The 16087-nt window shown below is 36.6% G+C and overlaps 1 non-coding gene and 1 pseudogene across 1 annotated transcript; both read right to left on the bottom strand.

Annotated features, from left to right (window-relative positions):
* Positions 1 to 460: 460 nt before the first annotated feature.
* Positions 461 to 798, bottom strand: LOC18013757 (annotated as a pseudogene).
* A 3254-nt stretch (positions 799 to 4052) lies between these two features.
* LOC112084900 lies at positions 4053 to 4158 on the bottom strand. The gene has a single exon (XR_002898556.1). It is a non-coding gene; the product is annotated as a small nucleolar RNA R71 (small nucleolar RNA).
* Positions 4159 to 16087: the final 11929 nt, after the last annotated feature.

The raw sequence follows: 16087 nt of genomic DNA, 5'->3' as shown, positions 1-16087 counted from the left end.
ATTAGAAGAAGCTCTAAAAGCTCTTATATTAGAGTCCAATGAGAGAGGGGATCTAACACCTGTCTATTTTTTATTGGTTTGATTGTTTAACAATAACAAAATTTAAATTAAATAATTAAATTATATAAAAATAATTATATTTTATTTTTGAGAACCTCCTTTTGAAGATCTCATTGATGGAGGTTGTCTTAGAACCGGCCCACAGTTATGTCCTTTTCTTCTCTAGTTTGTAAGCACTTTCTCAAAACGAAGACAACTTTTAGTCTCAAGTCTTAACAACTTGAAAAAGGAGATAATGGTGATGTTAAATAAACTGTTGACAAACAGAAAACGAGATTTATATTAGCACTCGGCTGCCTTTCCCCCTCCTCCTCCAACTCTGACTTTCTTTGCATTTAATCCACATAGAAAACAAACGACGCAGAAACAAACCCCAATCTCTAGCTTAACTATAAAAACTCTAGTTCAGAGCAGGCCTGATTCTCTTCTCGCCTCCTCCTCGTTTGGCTGAGTCTGCCTCTGACGAAGTTTCCATGGATTTGGAGAAGTTGTTAGAGAGATTAATATATAAACGACCCTCCTCATGTTATTGTTCAATTCTCGGATCAAACCAACGTTTCGTTCGAGGTTGTCTGGAATTCTGGACTCATGATTTTGGTTTATCTCGTTAATCAGTAATCTGTTTTGGTCCAATATGTTTTGCATCTGAACAAAGCTATTTTGAAATGTCTGCAGAATCTTCCGGTTGATCTGATGAGCTCCATTTCCCATTAATCTAGAAACAGTGTTTCCATCCATAATTGTTATCTGCAAGATCAAAGAAATCGAGGAAGAAGATATAACAAATCCAAGGGATAGGTTGATGATGATGCAAATTATGTGATCTTAAAAGGGTTTTATGGTGATGTTGGTACTTTGTCGTTGTTTTTAGACATGATGTATAATTGTCATGTGTAGACAAAAAAAACGCATCACACTATTTCTATAAAGATCAACTTTTTCTTGAGTTTTGTAACAAATTTATTTATTTGCTTCATAACCAAAAAAAGATTAGCAAAATTAGCAATAACAATAATGTGAAAAGACCATAAATAATAAGTGGACCGTCTGGAACTATATAGAGAAAGAGTAGCAAAAAATGCTTTGTGATTTTAATTTTGGGACCAAAAGAAGAAACTGTTGACCCAATTAGTTTCAGACAAAATGTGCAGAGAGGATGAGACATTTGTGAGTTCTGCTCCTTGTTTCAGACAAAACTCATTACTATTCACAGCCTATCAAACCATGAAAAAAGAACTACCATATATTAATTTTTTTCATTTAATTAATATAATTAATATATAAAAATACTAATATACGTAGGTTACGTAATACATGTATAAGGCATTATCAGAATGAATGTTATACCACTGTTTTTATACTGTTTTTTTATAACAAATATGATTCAATTTCAATTTAGATTTGGGTTGAATCCATCGAATTTGGTATAAAAAAAAAACTCATGATGAACATAATCATAAAATATTCTTTTTTTTTCAAACATGTTTTTTAAGAGCATTTATCCATAGTCTTTCACAAGAGTCCCTTACAACTGAAATTTATACATATAACATCCTAAATATTGGAAAAATCTCTCAAACGAAAAAACTTTTGGGTAAGTTTCACCAATATTTCATAGAGATATCTACTTGATAGTTTTTTTTTTTTAATTTATGAGAAGTTCATGGGAGAGACTTTGATGGAAATACCTTAAGAATGACGAACGTTTACTTTTTTAAACCAGAAAGTGAAAAGGAGACGAAAAAAAAAACAAAACTAAGATTCTGAAGCCAGATTCCGAAGCTGGTGATATAGTGGAACCTGACGCAGCTGTTCCTAAATTCCGTAGAAGTACAAGACTCATGAATAGAAGGGTTTACTACAACAATATAGCCGTCGCTCACCCAGCTCAAGTTCCTTGTTCGATTGACCTTCTACCAGATGAACATAGGGCTTTTCTTGGGAAAGTGGAACGATATGAGATTCCTCAGAGCTATAAAGATGCTAAAGACAAAGAAGTCTGGACTAATGCCATTCAAGATGAAAAGGAGGCCATCGAGAGGAACCACACTTGGGATGAAGCTGACTTACCAAAAAAAAAAAAAGAAGGCTGTAAGCTCCAAATGGGTCTTCACTATCAAATTCAAGAGCAGAGGAGATATTGAGAGGCACAAGGCTCGCTTGGTGGCCCGAGGCTTCACTCAGACATATGGAGCTGATTACACAGATACATTTGCACCACTGGCCAACCTCAAGACTGTAAGAGTTGTACTTTCATTAGCTACTAACCTGTCTTGGGATTTGTGGCAGATGGATGTCAAGAATGCTTTTCCTCAAGGTGAGCTTGAAGAAGAAGTTTACATGCGACCTCCACCTGGTCTTGAAGACACTATTGCACCAGGCAAGGTCTTACGACTTCGCAAAGCCATTTATGGCCTTAAGCAATCACCTTGTGCATTACTCTTAGAGATCATGGCTTCAAGAAATCTGAATCAGACCACACCTTGTTCACTCTCCAAGGACCTAAAGGTATTGTTGTTGTGCTCATATATGCTGATGATCTTATCATCTCCGGAGACAACAAGGAAGGTATTGAATCGACTAAGTCCTTTCTTAAATATGTTTTTTACATTAAAGATCTTGGAGAGTTGAAATATTTTCTTAGAATTGAAGTGGGCCGCTTTGATGATGGTCTTTTCTTGTCACAAAGAAAATATATTTTGGATCTCTTGAGTGAAACAGGTTTTCTTGAAGCTAAGCCAGCCAAAACTCCACTCGAAGAAGGTTATCAGGTCAATCGAAAGGGGGAGACATCGGATGAGCTGTTCAGTGACACTCCCAAATACCGCCGGATTGTAGGTAAACTGATCTACTTGACATTGACTACCTGATCTCTGCTTTGCTGTGAATCAGGTGAGCCAGCATATGCAAAAGCCAACCGTACATCATTGGGGTATGGTGGAACGCATCTTGAGGTATCTCAAAGGCTCATCAGGCCAAGGCATATGGATGGGCAAGAATGACAGCACAGAGATAGTGGGATACTGCGATGCTGATTGGGCTGGAGACAAAAATGATAGGAAGTCCACAACAGGATATTGCACATTCATTGGTGGCAATTTGGTGACTTGGAAGACAAAGAAACAGAAGGTGGTGTCTTGTTCGAGTGCAGAATCTGAGTACCGAGCCATGAAGAAACTTGCAAATGAGCTTACCGGGCTCAAAGCATTGCTCAAAGACTTCAATATTGAGTCTTCAAGGCCCATGACATTCCACTGTGACAATCAAACAGCCATACACATTGCCAACAACTCGGTGTTCCATGAAAGGACCAAACACATCGAGATTGACTGCCACAAGGTCAGACAGAGGATTGAAGAAGAAGCTATTCTGCCTTGCTATACACGCAGTGAAGATCAACGGGCAGATATCTTCACCAAAGTCGTGAGCCTTAAGGTCTGTGATCACATCTACAGCAAACTTGGTCTTGTGGACATCTCGCATGCTTGAGCTTCCCTAACTCATGGACGCCATACTCTTTTTCCCTTAGCATAGTTTTTCCCATGTGGTTTTATATGCTAAGGTTTTAAATGAGGTGGTACTCCATGAGTCTCTAAGCTTAGCCTTCGTATCCTACGGTTAAGCTTAAGGGGGAGTATAAAGCATGGTCCATATTCAGCAAGGACTTTATAAGGGTTTAGAAGGTTTTATAAGGCTTTAGAAGCTTTTAGAAGGTCTTTATAAAAGCCCATTAGGCAGCCCATATGTATTAGGGTTCTCTTGTTCTCTTGTATCCCTTTATAAAACACTTGTAGCCACCATTATTCTAAATCCAAGGAGAAAAAAAGTTTTTTTTTTCTTCTCTGTTTCAATCTACTTTCTCTTAGCTTATTTACAATTCTATTCCGCAAATCTCAACAAGTTAAAATCTATGCCTTCTGGTTCTATTACTTCATGGTAAGAATGCAAGTCAGCTTTCCTGAACCACTTCTACACCAAGTCGAGATTAAACCAGCTGAGAAAGAACATACAAAGTTTCCAACAAGGCCCTGTAGTATCATTCTATGAACCTTGGGAGTGATTTAAAGAGTATGAGAGAGACTGCCCTCATCATGGTTTCTCGAGAGCAAACCTGATAAGCACCTTCTACAGAGGACTTCAGCAGAAGTATTAACTTTCTCTTGACACTCCAAGCAATGAAGATTTCAATTCGAAAACTATACCACAAGGGAGGGCACTCATCGAAAATCTGGCTGTAGCTAACAGCAACAACAACCCTGAGTATGACAGATCAAAGAAAACTATCATTAATCATGAATCAAGGGAGATTTCTGAGCTAAAAAGCATGGTAAGTCAACTTCTCAAGTCTCAAAATAAGAATATACATGTTTGTGATATTGCTGCGGAAATGAAGAAGATGGAAGATATGAAGATGATGGCATATATCAAGAATAAGAAATCAATTTCATGGGAGCTCAGGCATACCAGAACCAATTCAGCCCAGCTTTCAACCACAACTTCAGGAATGCCAACTTCAACAATCTCTCATACAGGAGCCAGGGAGCCGAGAACTCCCAGAACCAGCCTTATCCGCAGCAACAAAGGAATATTCCAAACAAGTTCCAAAATGGGAACTATGGAGGAGGAAATTTCCAACAAAGACCATCTTTCAATCCTCAACAAGCACAGACCAGCTCATTAGAAGCAACCCCAACCTAATCCAAATGGACTGGGGAAAAAAATAATTAGGACTCATGAAAAAATTGATAATAACATGCAAGAAAATGAGAAGTCAAACTATGATGCAGACCAGCTTGAACAAACTATGATGCAAACATCTCAAGGCAATGAGAAGTCAATCAGGGAAATGGGAGTGAGGATCGATTGTATGTACAATGAATTAAATGGGAAGTTTGAATCTCTTGCAACCCATGTCAAGAAGTTGAAACATCAGATAGCCAGACTGCAGATTCAATGAAGAGACAACAGGAGTCTTACCAGGAAGAGTGGACGATAATCCAAAGAAGTTCTGCAATGCTATGACAGCAGTTTTGGAAGAAGAACCTGTCGCAGACTTTAAGAAAAAGTCGACACCTGAACCTCTCATGAAGGACTCTAAAACAGAGTATGAGAGAAGCCAAGTCATTCCGGTTAAGGTACCAAAACGCTTGAATGAAGACTCAAAAAATCTAAGGATCCAGGGCGTTTTTCTTTCACTTGTGTTCAATTTTTGGAATTGAATTTTCAGATTGTTTATGTGATTCTGGTGCTAATGTGAATGTTATGTCAAAATCTGTTGCTGAGAGACTTGGTATAGGAACATTTTTCCCATCTCCAGTAAGGATAATCTTTGGTGATTCATCTCAAAAGAGGACAGAATGAATGTTCCAGGACTTGCCACTAGTCATTAAAAAAAAAAATTATCCCAGCCAATTTCCAAGTCTTAGAGATGGACCAAGACAAAGAGAGACCCCTGATATTGGGTCGCCCATTCTTAGCAACTGTAGGTGCTATTATTGACCATTCAAATTGCTGTTTATTTTTTTAAAATGTGGACAGGAAAAAGTTATATAAGACCACACCGGATCAAGCTCCAAACCGCAAGAGCAAAGAGAAGATGTTGGATGACAAAAAGGAACTAAAAGCACTTGCATACAGACAATTTAAAAAGATCAAGATAGTGGTGCCACCAGACATCATCAAGGAGAAAAAGAAAATTCTTGAAGAAATTGTTGAGAAGACAAAACATGTCTTCAAAGATGCAAAAATCTTTAAGAAAGGAAAAGAGATTGTGATTCAAGATGAAGGAGATCCAAAGTTCAAGCTAAGGAGGATCCCAAGGACTCTTTATTCAAGAGATCCTACCTCTTTTTCTCAATCCTAATCCTACCAAGGGTCTAACTAAAAGACTTTAAACAAAAGCGCTTGATGGGAGGCAACACATTGGGTATGATTTTTTTTTTTTTTTATCTGATCCTTTTCTTTTCTTCATGCATTTCAGGCTTTCATAAAACCCAGAAAAACAAAAAACATTAAATAATCAGAAAATAAAAAAAAAGATAAGAGGAGGAAACAGGAAAACGGGAGAAACCGGGAGTTCCCGGGAGCATTTTCCGCGGCCGCGATCATCTCAGCCGCGACCAAGCCCTCGTTTGCCCCGATCCACATGCCTCACCCACGACCAAACGCTCCTCCACCGCGGCCGGCCCTTTTTTTTGCTCCTAGGCTTGTTTTCCCGATTTCTCGCGAACCAGAACTTCAAAATCCAGATTTATCCCGGGATTGAACCGGGAAGTTCCCGAAACATAATTTACGTATTAAACACGCCAAGGTAAGTCTTCTAAACTTTTTAAAATAATTTTTTCTTAGGAAAAACACCTTTTTGGAAGAAAAAGAGGATTTAAAAGATCAAAAAGGGTCTTTCTCTTCATCTTCTTCAACAAGCTTGAAGATTTTGAGAAAAAAAAAAAAAAACAGATTTCAAACTTGACAAATTCCTTTCAAACTTGACAAATTTCTTTCAAACTTTCGAACTTGTATCACTCTTTTTCAAAGGAGATTCCAGATCTACCACATAACACTTTCATCAAGGTATGGATCCAAATTTCTCACATTTTCTTAAGAACTCAAATTTAGGGTTAATGAGTATAAATTCACCTTAGGATGATTGGAGATTGTCTTTGAACTTAAGACTAGACTTCTGGGTAGTTTAATTGCATGATTAAACACTTAGACCAGAAAGATTTGAAATTTTCGAAAATCTGAGATTTGAGACCTTGAGCAAATCGAAATTTGAAGATCTGTTTGATTCAACTCTGCAAATCTGGATTGTTTGGTTCTTGTTGATAGATACACAGATTATAATACATATGATTTAGAAATCTCATGTGTTGGACATCAGTATATCGAACTTGACAAGGAATTCTAAGATTCTGCAATGTTCGATGCATCTACAGCTTGTTTGTCATATGAATGTGTTTGTGATAGCTCTATAAACACCTTGTTCATAAAAATCGATGCAAAAGCAGCTTCATTTACTCTTTGTCTCGAGAATCTCGTCTTGCAGGTCATGGATCTCTCTCAAGTTTGACTGATTCAAACCAAGACGAGTTCTCATGCAAAAAAGCCCCATTCGTAGGAGACATATAACGCATTAAACGAGACACAACTGAGTGATGATGAACCCTTCTCCAACTTCATAGCCGCACAAAGGAGAATCTTTTCAGGAGAGATTGAGAGAGCTCCCACTCAAATATCTCTACCTCGGAAAGCTAAGTCTTCCTCTAGACCGAAAGTGAAGTTTTTTGGTAAATCCATTGACCCAGACATCAACTACTTGGCGCAGCTTGAGAAGCTGAAGATCAAGCTAATTCCAGCAATTGACTACTCAACTTTTGAGATGCTTGGAATCAGAGAAGATGTGATATGGTATCTTGATAGGCTTGGAATGAGATAGAGGTGGGCTTGGAAGCAGCCATCCTTTGAAGAAAGCATAATAGCTCACTGGTCTAGCTCCATGGCACCGAAAATGTATGGAGCAGAGTTTTCCAACCTATGAGAGCCACACCAAGGAGTTCTTTGCATCAGCTAATTTGTGCTAAAAGAAGAGAGCTACTCCTAGAGCTCTAGATGGCACACTCTCCTTCTCTGTTGGAGCTCATCTCTATTCTGTTACCATTTTAGAGATGTGTGATGCTTTGAAGTTGCCTTATTGTGATGAGATTGCATTGGAGAAAGATCCAGATTAGGATCTTTGGAAATTGATGGGTTATGGAGTTTATGACAAAAGAAGGTCCAAGGCATTCTTACTTTCTCACCCTGCTGTTCGCTATGTGCAAAAGCTACTAGCACACACTGTGTTTTCTCAAGCCAACCAGGCGAATATCCTCAAGCCAGAGTTGGTGACACTATAGCTACCTTTCGCAGATCATCAAAGGTTCCCTTGTTTTGTTTGCATCATTGCAAGGAACCTAGTGAAGGTTAAGCATGAGATGCTTACATCTGATTGTCAGGACTACTTACCAGATTTTGGGAGCATCATTACTTCGCTTATGGTTGCAGCATGAGTTGACGTTTCGGCTGAGACACCTCTAAGAGAGGATTGGTTCGATCTCTTTCAGTTCTCTAGAGACAGGACTATCACCAGGGCCAAGATGGACCCAATTGGATTCGCTTACAAGTTCTGCACTAGTACCACCGAGTACAGGGTCCTTCTACCTTTGGATTCAATGCCCCGTCTCCGAGATGGAGCAGACCCAGGATGGAAACCAGAGACTAGCGACTTCCTACCATCTTTGCCACTCTTACCTCTGACCATGAAGCAATATCTGGCTGCAAAAGCCAAGAGAGAGGTAGCTGCAAACAGCAGGAGACTTCAGCCTACACCATCTTCATCGCGAGCCAGTTGTTCTCAGATTAGAGCATCGACTAGGAGTGATGCAGACTTTGCAGCTTTGAAGAAGAAGCTTGACCAGCAAGAGAAGATCAACAAGCGCATGAAGAAGTTACTGAAGAAGAAACACAGGTTTGATGATGACTCGTCTGCCAAAGAGACAGATGACAGCCATGAGACATAGGCGCCTATCCTTCACCACATCATACCCACGGTTCTATCACCATTTTTCTTTTCTTTTATTTTAGACTCTTTTGCTTTTATTTCACCATCTTCTCACCAACTTTTTCACACTGGGGACAGTGTGATTTAAGTCTGGGGGAGGATGTTTATCCGTACTAATATATTTTTCTTTGTTTCTTATCTTTTTCTACTATTTTTAAAAAATTTCTATGCTTATTAGAAAACAAAAGCTACCTACGGAGGATATGTAAGCCGAGATGGATTCCGATCTGCCATACATGATCTTGTTCTGGAATGAGAGCGAGAGTTAATTGCCATGAACAAGTGATTAGATGATTAGGGTGGCGAGAGTTGGCTAATCTTACAAGTGTATATCCTAGTTTCAGAGTCATAGAAAATCCTTGCCTAAATTCTTTGAGTTTTAGAACATGAACCCTAAAGATGAACCTTGAAGACAGCACCGTTTTTCTTATTGTTTTCAACCGATTTTTATTTCCAGCTTTTTATTTCTCTGCATAATTATATTTAGTGACAAACCAAAACCCCTTTTTATTAGATTAGGTCTACGATTGTTTAGCATCAATTAGAAGTCTTCAACACACAAATCCATGTGGATACGATCCCTAAGTACAACTACGTTTGCTGTGTACTTGCAGCTTGTCTAGGGTAAAACTTGTGTTGCCCGCTGCACCCACATCACTTTAGTAAGAATATTTCTTTCGTTTATCTTGTCTATAATTTGAATATATTCTTCCTCATCTTTTGTTTGTTCTTGTTTTTCAGGGTTACTTAGGGACGGTTCAGTAGGAATAGGAAGCGTGAATTGATGAACTTTTGGCTCTATCAAGGCTATCCTAGCATTTATTTTTAACGGTTCTAGTTGTTGTTGGTGAACTATTTGTTGTAATTCTTTTACTTGTGCTTTTAAATTTTTACTTCTCCTTGTAACTCTCCCGTAGTTACTTGTTTAAATAACGTAGGAGAAGGATATTTTTCAAGTATTTTGCTAAGGCGAAAAAGGTTGTGGAGTGGATATTTGGTTTTCTTTCTGTACTATACCTTTTGATTTTAATAAATATTCCTTTTTGGTTAATCTTCTTTTTCATTTTACAGTCAGAAGATTTATGTCTAGGGCGTTTACAATTCCAGCAAACAATTTTTTCTTGCTTTGCTGGTTTCCTAAATTTTTTGTTTTTTGTGTAGTAGGAATTAGCAAACTTTTTTTAAGAAGTTTTTATTTCTATTATATGGTCGTGAATATGCAAATTTATTTTGTTTATGAGTTTTTCGTCTTTCTCTAGAAGGTGGAGTAAGACGGTGGTAACCATATTGCTCACAAAATGAGCTTATAGTTTCACCAAATCTAAATTTACTAGTTTGTTTTTATCCTTATGTTCTTGACAAATTTGTAAGCCTTCCTTTTTAAGGAAAGCAAACAATTGTTCGTAGGTTATAGAATCCCAAGGTATTGGTTGTCTTCCGGAAAAGTCTTTTAATTTACTTATTAATCTTTCGGCAAACAATGATGGTAATCCTGAAATAAACCTTTCTTTCCAAAAGGGTTGATTACATTCATTCCTTTAGAATATATTGGTTATAAATATATCTTTATTCCCCTTGAAATCTCCTAGGGTTGGACATCTAAGGTTTGTTAAAACAAGTTTTTTACTGGTTAATCCTTCAGAAGGGTTTCCTACGAAATGCATAGTCATTGACTTCTATAGCATTTTGGATTTGTTCTTCTTCATAAAGTCCATCTTCCACTTCTACTCGTCTAGTTTCAATATGGTAGAAATTGTTTCTAAAGAATTATCCCACCAATATTTTAGTGCTCAATTAAATCCAGAAATGAGGAGGACATATATGCTTGATTGTCCGATAAGCCTTTAGCTTTATAGGCCAAGCCAGCAATCCCCATTTCTTGGAATAGGTTCATCATTTCGTATTCTGGTCTACCATCTATGTTCCATTCTTATATACCGTCTCCGGTATAAAAGTTTGCAGTAGGGGACTTTTGATGTTTTTCAAATAATAGGTCTGGGATAATATGGTTTCTTTGATGGTTGAAATTTTCTTTTTATACGATTAATTTCTACTTCTTCATCAGTTTCAATATGAGTATTTTCATCAATAATACTAATACCTTTATGTTTATCTAGTCGGTCTAGTCTAGTTGAGATAGATTTTAAATTTTTATTTTCTGGAAATTTAACTGGCTTAGTTAAAGGTTTAAATAGAGGTGGTGAAATAGAATTAAAGGGGTATAAAGGAGGTTGATAATATGTAATTGCATTATTCTCATCTTTTTCAAATTTATTATCTATGTGATCTATTTGTCTTTATATAGTATGAAGTATTTGACTTTGATAATTATTTTGTTCATAAACTAGTTTAATATCTGTCATACTTACTATGTCTTTTTCATCTCTATTTGCTCCAGTTATAAATGGTGTAGCTACTACTTGTCTTTGGGGTGTATATAATTTTAAATCTTTTAGTGGTGGATGAACTGATTTAAGTTTTTCACCATCAATCATTTCCCAAGTATTATATAAGGTTGAGCTAGTGTTAATTGATTCAAATTTATAAGGGTAATCTTTTTTATAACCTAGAGCATATGTTTCAAACCATATAAAAAATGGAATATTAGCTTATACTGATTTCATATGATTATACCATACTTCTCGGCATATAAGAATTGTTTCTTTAGAAAAAGTTTTAAAATACCATTGTCTTTTAATTTTGGTTTTTATCGGATAAAAATTTATTTTCAATGTATTCTTTATCTATTTCAAAGTCTTTAGAAATAACCTTTTATTGATTTAAAATCAGAAAATGTTGGAGAAGTAGGAAAAGTAGATCCTGCTTCAGAACTTTGAATAGGTTCCACTATGGGTGCTTGAAAATTAATTGGTTTTTTCTTTTGATTTTTAGTTAAAATTTGTTCTACACTTTCTTCTGATTCAGTACTGGTTCTACTAGTTCTATAGTCAGAGAAAGAGGATCTAGGGTAAAATGAGCTAATTCTTAATGAAGATGGTTATGTAAATGATCCAAATTTTAATAGAATTTTTTCGTCATTTTGTTCTGTTATGCTAGAAATAGTTCTTTGCTCAAAATTTCTTGGTGGTTGGGTAATATCTATTTTCCATTGATCGGGAGTAGTTATTTCTGTCCATTTTAGATGCTTTGGTGTATAGGTAGTTGTAGGAGTTTCTTTACTATGTATTGCTAGTATAGTTGTTTTGCCTTTATCATCTTGCAATAAACATCTTGGATTAGACTCAGATGTAGAATGCTTGAAGTAAATTCGATACAACAATAAGTAGCCATGTCTTTCTTGTTGAAATTTAATTTCAGGTAAGTGTACATTTAGTACTAATGTATTAAATATAGTAGAATCATGTAAACTTACTTGAAAGTTTGGAGCACAATTAAAATATACTGCTCCATTACATAGATTTGATTGTACTGCTCCTAATAAGGAGTCTTCAATTTTTAATAAAGTTTTATCTCTTAATAATAACATAAGTATAAAGGAATCTATTCCCGTTCTTGATAGAGGTTTTATTGCTATTTGTATTAAGCCAAAATGAATACAATTTAATTTCTTCAAATTCATTTTGTAATGATATAGTTTGTTCATGTTTTTTTATTAAATATGTACTTTTAAAATCAAAAGTTCATATCTGATATATATTTTCAGTATTAACATGAGGTAATTGATCATGCGATATTTCTTTGTTAAAAGTTGTAATTTTTGACATTATTTTTCTTGAATTAATTGTTTTTTGAGGCGCAAAAGAAGCAGTATGTTTAGACTTAAACCATTTTCTAACTGAAGATGTCATGCTATAAACTCTATTTAGACTCTATGTGACCTGCAAACTAACCCGAATTTTTCAAGGACGGACGGAACTGCAGCTTACCAACGGTCTCACTGTCTTTAAGACTTACTGCCTGAAACACCTACATCGACGATGCTTTTGACAAGTGCTGGTAGAAAATCTTTTAACAAAAGACCCAAGATTAGTCTAAGCATAAAACCTTTTGTTTGAAAATGTCTTAAGAAAACAAATTTTCTACAATATATACTTAGCTATTTTTCTTTGCTCTGATACCATTTAAATCCCAGGTTATATAAAGTTATATAAACTTATATAAGAACTGGCATATTAGTTTATATAACTTTATATAACCTGGGATTTAAATGGTATCAGAGCCAAGAAAAATTGCTAAGTATATATTGTATAAATGTTGTTTTCTTAAGACTTTGAAATAGATAAAGAATGCATTAAAAATAATTTTTCTTTGTTCAAGTTTAATTCAAGTTTATTTTCAAGTTAGATAACTATGAAATAGATAACTACATATTTTCAGTGGATTTTCAGTGAGAACTTCCTTATGTTCTGGATCCTTATGTTAACAATTCGTAATGTTTTGTACTTCCTTATGTTGTGTATAAACATTATTCTGATAATTTAAACTCGAACCGTTTAGGCCAAGTATTCCTCATATATAAGTGGTTACACCAAATAATACTAGGATATACAATGGTTACACCAAATAATACTAGGTTATACAAATGAATGTCGACCCCTTTCAACTTAGCATTTCCCAATTTACATGTGGTTTCACTAATAATATGTAGTTATACCAATTTATGGTTTTCAATAATACATTTGGTTTCACCAATTAATACTTAGTTATACCAATTTATGGTTTTTAATAATACCTTCGGGTTTACCAAATAATACTTAGTTATCTAAAGCCAATAATAAAAATAGTAAGTACACACCCTAAAGTTTGAGAGTTTATTCCAAATACAAATACAAATATCAAATGTCAGAGGAGACTTAACGTATCTGCCTTGTGTTTGGCCCTAGCTTCGATTGCTATTGTTTCTGTTTACCTGCACCCACTTCTGCATTCACAGCGTCAGCAACACGTGGTTCTACCTACACATACCAAGTAATAAAACATAGTGCTACCACAAACTATGAAGTATTACCAAAACAATGGATATTACTCTTCAAACTTCAATACCTCTTTACTTCTAATCAGGTACGGAGATCAGTCTACAAGTAGCTCCGCCTCCTTCTGCTCCGCCTCCTTCAGCTCCGCCTCTTTCAGCTCCGCCTCATTCAGCTCCGACTCTTTCTGCTCCGGCTCCTTCTGCTCTGTCACCTTCTGCTTCTTCTTCGGCTGCTTCTTCTTTGCCTACTTCTTCTTTGGCTGCTTCTGCTTCTTCTTCGGCTACTTCTGCTTTTTCTTCGGCTGCTTCTGCTTCTTTGCTTTCTCAGTTGTCACCACACTTTCAAGTTTCTCTCCACCTTCTTCATCATTTCCTAAAAATTCTCCTTCCTCATCTCCAGGTCCTTCTCTTTCTCTACTTGCCTCTTTTACATATTGCTCTGCAGAGGAGAGTCTTGTATCAATACCATCCATACGGGCACTGATTCGGAGAAATTGAGCATCCATACTCTTCTGCAAGCTCTGCAGCTGTTTCACCAATCCAAGAGGCGCCACATTCTCCGTTGCCATATTTTTCTTAGCCACTGCAGGATGGTTTACCCACTCCTTATTATCTCGGGCATCAACATCGATCTTGCTTATCTCTTTCCAGAATATCGGCTTATTTTCCTCAACTAAACGCCTCGTCCAATTTTCAGGAACGATATCACCGACATCTTCCTCTTCATTCTTCTCCATGACTCCAGCAAGCATAATTACCTCATCCTCGGATGGTTGCAATATACTCTCGATGACCCTAGTGTTACCCAGTATTTCATAGAGTTCCGACAAAGGAAAACTTCTTAAGATGAATGGTTGGAACTTCTGCCTGCATATCCGGGAACAATCCCTCTCTCTGCTCCTCTAACATCTTCTCTGTATTTGTTCTTCAGACATGAGATGGCCTCAAAAGCTAGCAACTACACATAACCCAAAAATTTTTACTGAAGCTCATAGTATTACATACTTACAAATTCTTTATAATGTGACATACCTCCAAGGGAGTAACAAATCTTGGAAATGTCCAGACATCTGTTTCGACGACCCCTTTGAAATGCATCATTGTGTGCTCAATCTCCTTCATATTTACATCGAAGGAATACCTACCCCAAGGAAACCTTTTACAAGCCTCAAGATCATCCACAATCCTCAGGAATAAGGGGTCAACAGATTGTGCTCCCTTACCAGTTTTCGTTTTCCCACTAATTATAGAGGATAAGAAGTAGGCGAGACACATCTTCAACCGATCAGGATGATCTAGCCCTCGCATCGACTCTAGCTATTTATCAACAGCAGCAAGGTAGGGGACGGTTTCCTGGAAATATCTATTCTTAAACGAATTACTTCCTATGCTCTCATAGTCCTCTGGGTACGGTAGACAGTTTAATCCACACAAAAGGGTATGCTCTCTAAGGGAATAGTGAATTGGTATGCCATTCACTACAAACCAAGCTTCCCTCTTCTTATTTGTGTTTGCTGTCCGAAGAAGAAGCAACCACATTCTCATCATATTGTGTGTTGTGTCCTCATGCATGGCCCTATGCATGTGCCAAAAGTGCTTGAACTGTGGGTGTTCTCTAAACCAGCTCAGCTCATGGGGTTCAAGGTCTAGGGACTCCAAATTCGCAACATCTTTGTGGATATAACATCTTGTTCCCAACTTTATTGCATTATGATACTGATTGGGCTCGAAGAACATTCTCACAGGTGGCAATGGCTGGTTCTCCTCCTCCTCTGCCTCACTTCTGTAGTTTCAGTAGTGTTCTGCACAACATTATCTGATTATTACCCGTCTCCGAATCGGCTACTCCTTCTACCATTTTCTCCTGCGACGAATCGGAATCTGAGTACAGTTCTTGTCTAACATAACTAAACTCTCTTTCGATACCATCCATGACTCCTATTTTGTAATTACCAACCGAATAGAAAACATATAAATTGATTCTCGATTCTACACATAATCGAGTTAAATTCTACGAAGTTATCTAAATAGAAAGTACAAAATCAGAAGACAAAGACGAACGAACCTGATTTAGCATTGATTGAAAACATGCAGCAGCAAATCACTTGTAGTTGTCCCATAGAATACTACACGAAGACGACGAGATAACAATATCGAATTCGAAATTTGAAATCTTTTTGTTTTTAAATTTTGTCACCACAATTTTGACTGATGATCCGATTTATTCGGATTTAACCCGATATGACAGATTGGGTGTGGATCTTGGTGGTTGTGTTCGTAAATATCAAACTTTACTAAGGAGAAAGGACTCCCAAGTATTTGACCGTTTTTCTTCCTTTTTTTCCTTAAAATAAATCAAAAACAAAATAAATATTATGATGAAGAGATATGAGAATTTTTTTTATGTGGAAGGAGTACACGAGATTATTCCCTCTCTTGCTGTTCACTTATATACATGTACAAAAGCAACTTAATGCCGTTAAGATTACGGTTTTGTC

Source organism: Eutrema salsugineum, unplaced genomic scaffold, assembly GCF_000478725.1.
Source record: "Eutrema salsugineum unplaced genomic scaffold, Eutsalg1_0 scaffold_4, whole genome shotgun sequence".
In the NCBI taxonomy this organism is placed as follows: domain Eukaryota; kingdom Viridiplantae; phylum Streptophyta; class Magnoliopsida; order Brassicales; family Brassicaceae; genus Eutrema; species Eutrema salsugineum.
Note: the sequence above shows the minus strand (reverse complement) of the source record. Positions and strands in the feature narration are given on the sequence as shown.